At 42.1% G+C, this 8061-nt stretch overlaps 2 non-coding genes across 2 annotated transcripts; one reads left to right on the top strand and one right to left on the bottom strand.

The window, feature by feature from the left end:
* Nucleotides 1-591: 591 nt before the first annotated feature.
* Nucleotides 592-699, bottom strand: LOC130964422 (small nucleolar RNA R71). The gene has a single exon (XR_009080517.1). It is a non-coding gene; the product is annotated as a small nucleolar RNA R71 (small nucleolar RNA).
* Nucleotides 700-7609: 6910 nt separating this feature from the next.
* On the top strand, nt 7610-7717 carry LOC130964273 (small nucleolar RNA R71). Its single transcript, XR_009080373.1, has one exon. It is a non-coding gene; the product is annotated as a small nucleolar RNA R71 (small nucleolar RNA).
* The last annotated feature ends 344 nt before the right edge of the window (nt 7718-8061 follow it).

Raw genomic sequence — 8061 nt, 5'->3', positions numbered from 1 at the left:
ACTGTGACATAGAGGATTCCACATTTTTCTTTTTCTCTTCTCTTTCATATGAGCAGGAGCAGAGACAAAGGCATTCTTGTTGAAGCTGACCCTGAACCTGAGAGAACCTTGAAGCGAAAGCTAAGAGAAGCTAAAGCACAACTCTCTGTTGAGGACCTGACCGAATTCTTCAAGGAAGAAGAACCTATGGCAGCCGAAAACAACAACAATGCCAACAATGCAAGGAAGGTGCTGGGTGACTTCACTGCACCTACTCCTGATTTCTATGGGAGAAGCATCTCTATCCCTGCCATTGGAGCAAACAACTTTGAGCTTAAGCCTCAATTAGTTTCTCTAATGCAACAGAATTGCAAGTTCCATGGACTTCCAATGGAAGATCCTCATCAGTTCTTAGCTGAATTCTTGCAAATCTGTGACACAGTCAAGACTAATGGGGTTGACCCTGAGATCTACAGACTGATGCTATTCCCTTTTGCTGTAAGAGACAGAGCTAGAATATGGTTGGATTCTCAACCTAAAGAAAGCCTGGACTCTTGGGAAAAGCTAGTCAATGCCTTCTTGGCAAAGTTCTTTCCACCTCAAAGATGGAGTAAGCTTAGAGTGGAAGTCCAAACCTTCAGACAGAAGGATGGAGAATCCCTCTATGAAGCTTGGGAAAGATACAAACAATTAATCAGAAGATGTCCCTCAGACATGCTTTCTGAATGGAGCATCATAGGTATTTTCTATGATGGTCTCTCTGAACTATCCAAGATGTCTTTGGATAGCTCTGCTGGAGGATCTCTTCATCTGAAGAAGACGCCTGCAGAGGCTCAAGAGCTAATTGAAATGGTTGCAAATAACCAATTCATGTACACTTCTGAAAGGAATCCTGTGAACAATGGGACCAGTCAGAAGAAAGGAGTTCTTGAGATTGACACTCTGAATGCCATACTGGCTCAGAACAAGATATTGACTCAACAAGTCAATTTGATTTCTCAAAGTCTGTCTGGAATGCAAAATGCACCTGGCAGTGCTAAGGAAGCTTCATCTGAGGAAGAAGCTTATGATCCTGAGAACCCTTCAATGGAAGAGGTGAATTACCTAGGAGAACCCTATGGAAACACCTATAATTCTTCATGGAGAAATCACCCAAATTTCTCATGGAAGAATTAAGAGAGACCTCAACAAGGTTTCAATAACAATAATGGTGGAAGAAACAGGCTTGGCAATAACAACCCTTTTCCATCATCTTCTCAGTAACAGACAGAGAGTTCTAAGCAGAATACCTCTGACTTAGTGGTCGGGCGAAATTGTGAACTATACTTTTTCACAACTCTCATAATCCCTGGTACTGGCTCCAAGAACTTGGTGCGCTTAATACCATGGCATTACACAACTTCGCACAACTAACCAGCAAGTGCACTGGGTCGTCCAAGTAATAAACCTTACGTGAGTAAGGGTCGATCCCACGGAGATTGTTAGTATTGAAGCAAGCTATGGTCATCTTGTAAATCTTAGTCAGGCAAACTCAGAAATATATGGTGATGAACGAAAATAACATAGAAGATAAAGATAGTGATACTTATGTAATTCATTGGTAGGAACTTCAGATAAGCGCATGAAGATGCCTTCCCTTCCGTCTCTCTGCTTTCCTACTGTCTTCATCCAACCCTTCTTACTCCTTTCCATGGCAAGCTCGTATAGGGTCTCACTGTTGTCAGCAGCTACCTCCCATCCTCGCAGTGAAAGCTAATGCTCAATACTCTGTCACAGTACGGCCAATCACCGGTTCGGTTCCCTCCCCTACCGGAATAGAATAACTCTTTTGCGTCTGTCACTAACGCCCAGTAGGTTACAGGTTTGAAGCACGTCACAGTCATTCAATCATTGAATCCTACTCAGAATACCACAGACAAGGTTAGACCTTCCAGATTCTCTTAAATGCTGCCATCAGTTCTTGCCTATACCACGAAGACTCTGATCTCACGGAATGGTTGGCTCGTTTGTCAGGCGAGCACTCGGTTGTCAGGCGATCAACCATGCATCGTGCAATCAGGAATCCAAGAGATATTCACTAAGCCTCAGATGCTTGTAGAACAAGAATGGTTGTCAGTCACCTTGTTCATGGGTGAGAATGGTGATGGGCGTCAATCATCACCTTCATCATGTTGAAGAACAAGTGATATCTTGGATAAAGAACAAGCGGAATTTGAATGAAAGAACAATAGTAATTGCGTTAATACTCGAGGTACAGCAGAGCTCCACACCTTAATCTATGGTGTGTAGAAACTCCACCGTTGAAAATACATAAGCATAAGGTCTAGGCATGGCCGAATGGCCAGCCTCCCAATGATCTAAGAACTAAAATGTCCAAAGATGATCTAGAGATCTAAAAGTGATCAAAAGATTTTTCTATACAATAGTAAAAGGTCCTACTTATAAGAAACTAGTAGCCTAGGGTGTACAGAAATGAGTAAATGACATAAAAATCCTCTTCCGGGCCCACTTGGTGTGTGCTTGGGCTGAGCAATGAAGCAATTTCGTGTAGATACTCTTCTTGGAGTTAAACGCCAGCTTTGGTGCCAGTTTGGGCGTTTAACTCCCATTTGGGTGCCAGTTCCAGCGTTTAACGCTGGGATTTCTTGAGGTGACTTTGAACGCCGGTTTGGGCCATCAAATCTTGGGCAAAGTATGGACTATTATATATTGCTGGAAAGCCCAGGATGTCTACTTTCCAACGCCGTTGAGAGCGCGCCAATTGGGCTTCTGTAGCTGCAGAAAATCCGCTTCGAATGCAGGGAGGTCAGAATCCAACAGCATCTGCAGTCCTTTTTGGTCTCAGAATCAGATTTTTGCTCAGGTCCCTCAATTTCAGCCAGAAAATACCTGAAATCACAGAAAAACACACAAACTCATAGTAAAGTCCAGAAAAGTGAATTTTAATTAAAAACTAATAAAAATATACTAAAAACTAACTATATCATATCAAAAACATACTAAAAACAATACCAAAAAGTATACAAATTATCCGCTCATCACAACACCAAACTTAAATTGTTGCTTGTCCTCAAGCAACTGAAAATCAAATAAGATAAAAAGAAGAGAATATGCAATGAATTCCAAAAACATCTGTGAAGATCAGTATTAATCAGATGAGCGGGGCTTTTAACTTTTTGCCTCCGAACAGTTTTGGCATCTCACTCTATCCTTTGAAATCCAGAATGGTTGGCTTCTTTAGGAACTTAGAATCCAGATAGTGTTAATGATTCTCTTAGTAAAGTATGATGATTCTTGAACATAGCTATTTATTGAGTCTTGGCTGTGGCCCAAAGCACTCTGTCTTCCAGTATTACCACCGGATACATACATGCCACAGACACATAATTGGGTGAACCTTTTCAGATTGTGACTCAGCTTTGCTAAAGTCCCCAATTAGAGGTGTCCAGGGTTCTTAAGCACACTCTTATTTGCCTTGGATCACAACTTTATTTCTTTCTTTTTTTCTTTTCTTTTTTCGAAAATTTTTTTTTTTTCATTTTTTTTTTTTTTGAAATGCTTTTTCTTGCTTCAAGAATCATTTTATTGATTTTTCAGATCCTCAGTAACATGTCTCCTTTTTTCATCATTCTTTCAAGAGCCAACATTCATGAACCACAAATTCAAAAGACATATGCACTGTTTAAGCATACATTCAGAGAACAAAAATATTGCCACCACATCAAAATAATTAAACTATTATAAAATTCAAAATTCATGCAATTCTTTCTTTTATCAATTAGGCACGTTTTTATTGAAGAAAGGTGATGGATTCATAGGACATTCATAACTTTAAGGCATAGACACTAAGACACTAATGATCATAAGACACAAACATGGATAAACATAAAGCCTAAATTTTCGAAAAACAAGAAAATAAAGAACAAGGAGATTAAAGAACGGGTCCACCTTAGTGATGGCGGCTCTTTCTTGCTCTTGAAGATCCTATGGAGTGCTTGAGCTCCTCAATGTCTCTTCCTTGTCTTTGTTGCTCCTCCCTCATGATTCTTTGATCTTTTCTAATTTCATGAAGGATGATGGAGTGTTCTTGATGCTCCACCCTCAGTTGTCCCATGTTGGAACTTAGTTCTCCTAGGGAGGTGTTTAGTTGCTCCCAATAGTTTTGTGGAGGAAAATTCATCCCTTGAGGAATCTCAGGGATCTCATGATGAGTGGGATCTCTTGTGTACTCCATTCTTTTCTTGGTGATAGGCTTGTCCTCATCAATGGGGGTATCTCCTTCTATGTCAACTCCAACTGAATAACAGAGGTGACAAATGAGGTGAGGAAAGGCTAATCTTGCCAAAGTGGAGGTCTTGTCCGCCACCTTGTAGAGTTCTTGGGCTATAACCTCATGAATCTCTATTTCTTCTCCAATCATGATGCTATGAATCATGATGGCCCAGTCTATGGTAACTTTGGACCGGTTGCTAGTGGGGATGATTGAGCGTTGTATGAACTCTAACCATCCTCTAGCCACGGGCTTGAGGTCATGCCTTCTCAATTGGACCGGCTTTCCTCTTGAATCTTGCTTCCATTGTGCGCCCTCTTCACATATGACTGTGAGGACTTAGTCCAACCTTTGATCAAAGTTGACCCTTCTAGTGTAAGGATGCTCATCTCCTTGCATCATAGGCAAGTTGAACGCCACCCTCACACTCTCCGGACTAAAATCCAAGTATTTCCCCCGAACCATAGTGAGATAATTCTTTGGATTCGGGTTCACACTTTGGTCATAGTTCTTTGTGATCCATGCATTGGCATAGAACTCTTGAACCATCAAGATTCCGACTTGTTGAATGGGGTTGGTAAGTACTTCCCAACCTCTTCTTCGGATCTCATGGCGGATCTCCGGATATTCACCCTTTTGAGTGAAAAGGGGACTTCGGGGATCACCTTCTTCAAGGCCACAACTTCATAGAAGTGGTCTTGATGCACCTTTGAGAGGAATCTATCCATCTCCCATGACTCGGAGGTGGAAGCCTTTGCTTCCCTTTCCTCTTTCTAGAGGTTTCTCCGGCCTTTGGTGCCATAATGGTTATGAAAAAGCAACGCTTTTACCACACCAAACTTAAAATGTTTGCTCGTCCTCGAGCAAAAGAAGAAAGAAGAGAGTAGAAGAAGAAGAAATGAGGAAGAGGGAGATCGAAGTGTGTTCGGCCAAGAAGGGTAAGAAAGGGTGTTTAGGTTGTGTGAAAATGAAGAGTTGAAGAAGGGTATTTATAGGAGAGAGGGGGTAAAGGTTCGGCCATGAGGGGTGGGTTTGGGAGGGAAAGTGGTTTGAATTTGAAGGGTGAGGTTGGTGGGGTTTTATGAAGGATGGATGTGAGTGGTGAAGAGAAAGATGGGATTTGATAGGTGAGGGGTTTTTGGGGAAGAGGTATTGAGGTGATTGGTGAATGGGGGAAGAAGAGAGAGAGTGATGGTAGGGTCCTGTGGGGTCCACAGATCCTGTAGTGTCAAGGAAAAGTCATCCCTGCACCAAATGTTGCTCAAAATCACGTTTTGAGCCATTTCTGGCGTTAAACGCCGGGCTGGTGCCCATTCCTGGCGTTTAACGCCAGGTTCTTGCCCTTTACTGGCGTTTAACGCCAGTCTGGTGCCCCTTTCTGGCGTTAAACGCCCAGAATGGTGCCAGACTGGGCGTTAAACGCCCAACAGCTAGCATTACTGGCGTTTGAACGCCAGTTTCTTCTCCTCCAGGGTGTGCTGTTTTTCTTCCTGTTTTTCATTCTGTTTTTTGCTTTTTCATTGTTTTTGTGACTTCTTATGATCATCAACCTACAAAAAAGATAAAATAACAAAAGAAAATAATTAATTATAAAACATTGGGTTGCCTCCCAACAAGCGCTTCTTTAATGTCATTAGCTTGACAGAGGGCTCTCATGGAGCCTCAGAAATGCTCAGAACCGTGTTGAAACCTCCCAACACCAAACTTAGAGTTTGAATGTGGGGTTTCAACACCAAACTTAGAGTTTGGTTGTAGCCTCCCAACACCAAACTTAGAGTTTGACTGTGGGGGCTCTGCTTGGCTCTGTTTTGAGAGAAGCTCTTCATGCTTCCTCTCCATGATGATAGAGGGATGTCCTTGGGCCTTAAATACCAAGGACTCTTCATTCACTTGAATGATCAACTCTCCTCTATCAACATCAATCACAGCCTTTGCTGTGGCTAGGAAGGGTCTGCCAAGGATGATGGATTCATCCATGCACTTCCCAGTCTCTAGGACTATGAAGTCAGTAGGGATGTAATGGTCTTCAATCTTTACCAAAACATTCTCTACAAGTCCATGAGCTTGTTTTCTTGAATTGTCTGCCATTTCCAATGAGATTCTTGCAGCTTGCACCTCAAAGATCCCTAATTTCTCCATTACAGAGAGGGGCATGAGGTTTATACTTGACCCTAAGTCACACAAGGCCTTCTTGAAAGTCATGGTGCCTATGGTACAAGGTATAGAAAACTTCCCAGGATCCTACCTCTTTTGAGGCAGTTTCTGCCTAGACAAGTCATCCAGTTCTTTGGTGAGCAAAGGTGGTTCATCCTCCCAAGTCTCATTTCCAAATAACTTGTCATTCAGTTTCATGATTGCTCCAAGGTATTTAGCAACTTGCTCTTCAGTGACATACTCATCCTCTTCAGAGGAAGAATACTCATCAGAGCTCATGAATGGCAGAAGTAAGTCCAATGGAATCTCTATGGTCTCATTTTGAGCCTCAGATTCCCAAGGTTCCTCATAGAGGAACTCAGAGGAGAGTGGTGTACGCCCACTGAGGTCTTTCTCAGTGGCGTCTTCTTCCTCTCTTTCCTCTCCATATTCGGCCATGTTGATGGCCTTGCACTCTCCTTTTGGATTTTCTTCTGTATTACTTGGGAGAGTACTAGGAGGGAGTTCAGTAACTTTCTTGCTCAGCTGACCCACTTGTCCTTCCAAATTTCTGATGGAGGACCTTGTTTCATTCATGAAACTTTGAGTGGTCTTTATTAGATCAGAGACCATTGTTGCTAAGTCAGAAGTATTCTGCTTAGAACTCTCTGTCTGTTGCTGAGAAGATGATGGAAAAGGCTTGCCATTGCTAAACCTGTTTCTTCCACCATTATTGTTGTTGAAACCTTGTTGGGGTCTCTCTTGATTCTTCCATGAGAAATTGGGGTGATTTCTCCATGAAGAATTGTAGGTGTTTCCATAGGGTTCTCCTAGGTAATTCACCTCTTCCATGGAAGGGTTCTCAGGATCATAGGCTTCTTCCTCAGATGAAGCATCCTTAGCATCCTTAGTACTGTTTGGTGCATTTTGCATACCAGACAGACTTTGAGAAATCAAATTGACTTGTTGAGTCAATATCTTGTTCTGAGCCAATATGGCATTCAGAGTGTCAATCTCAAGAACTCCTTTCTTCTGACTAGTCCCATTGTTCACAGGATTCCTTTCAGAAGTGTACATGAATTGGTTATTTGCAACCATTTCAATCAATTCTTGAGCTTCTGCAGGCGTCTTCTTCAGATGAAGAGATCCTCCAGCAGAGCTATCCAAGGACATCTTGGATAGTTCAGAGAGACCATCATAGAAAATACCTATGATGCTCCATTCAGAAAGCATGTCTGAAGGACATCTTCTGATTAATTGTTTGTATCTTTCCCAAGCTTCATAGAGGGATTCTCCATCCTTCTGTCTGAAGGTTTGGACTTCCACTCTAAGCTTACTCCATCTTTGTGGTGGAAAGAACTTTGCCAAGAAGGCATTGACTAGCTTTTCCCAAGAGTCCAGGCTTTCTTTAGGTTGAGAATCCAACCATATTCTAGCTCTGTCTCTTACAGCAAAAGAGAATAGCATCAGTCTATAGACCTCAGGGTTAACCCCATTAGTCTTGACTGTGTCATAGATTTGCAAGAATTCAGCTAAGAACTGATGAGGATCTTCCATTGGAAGTCCATGGAACTTGCAATTCTGTTGCATTAGAGAAACTAATTGAGGCTTAAGCTCAAGTTGTTTGCTCCAATGGCAGGGATAGAGATGCTTCTCCCATAGAAATCAGGAGTAGGTGC

This window comes from Arachis stenosperma, chromosome 2 (genome assembly GCF_014773155.1).
Source record: "Arachis stenosperma cultivar V10309 chromosome 2, arast.V10309.gnm1.PFL2, whole genome shotgun sequence".
Taxonomy (NCBI): domain Eukaryota; kingdom Viridiplantae; phylum Streptophyta; class Magnoliopsida; order Fabales; family Fabaceae; genus Arachis; species Arachis stenosperma.
The sequence above is the reverse complement of the archived record's forward strand: the minus strand, read 5'-3'. Positions and strand labels throughout refer to the sequence as shown.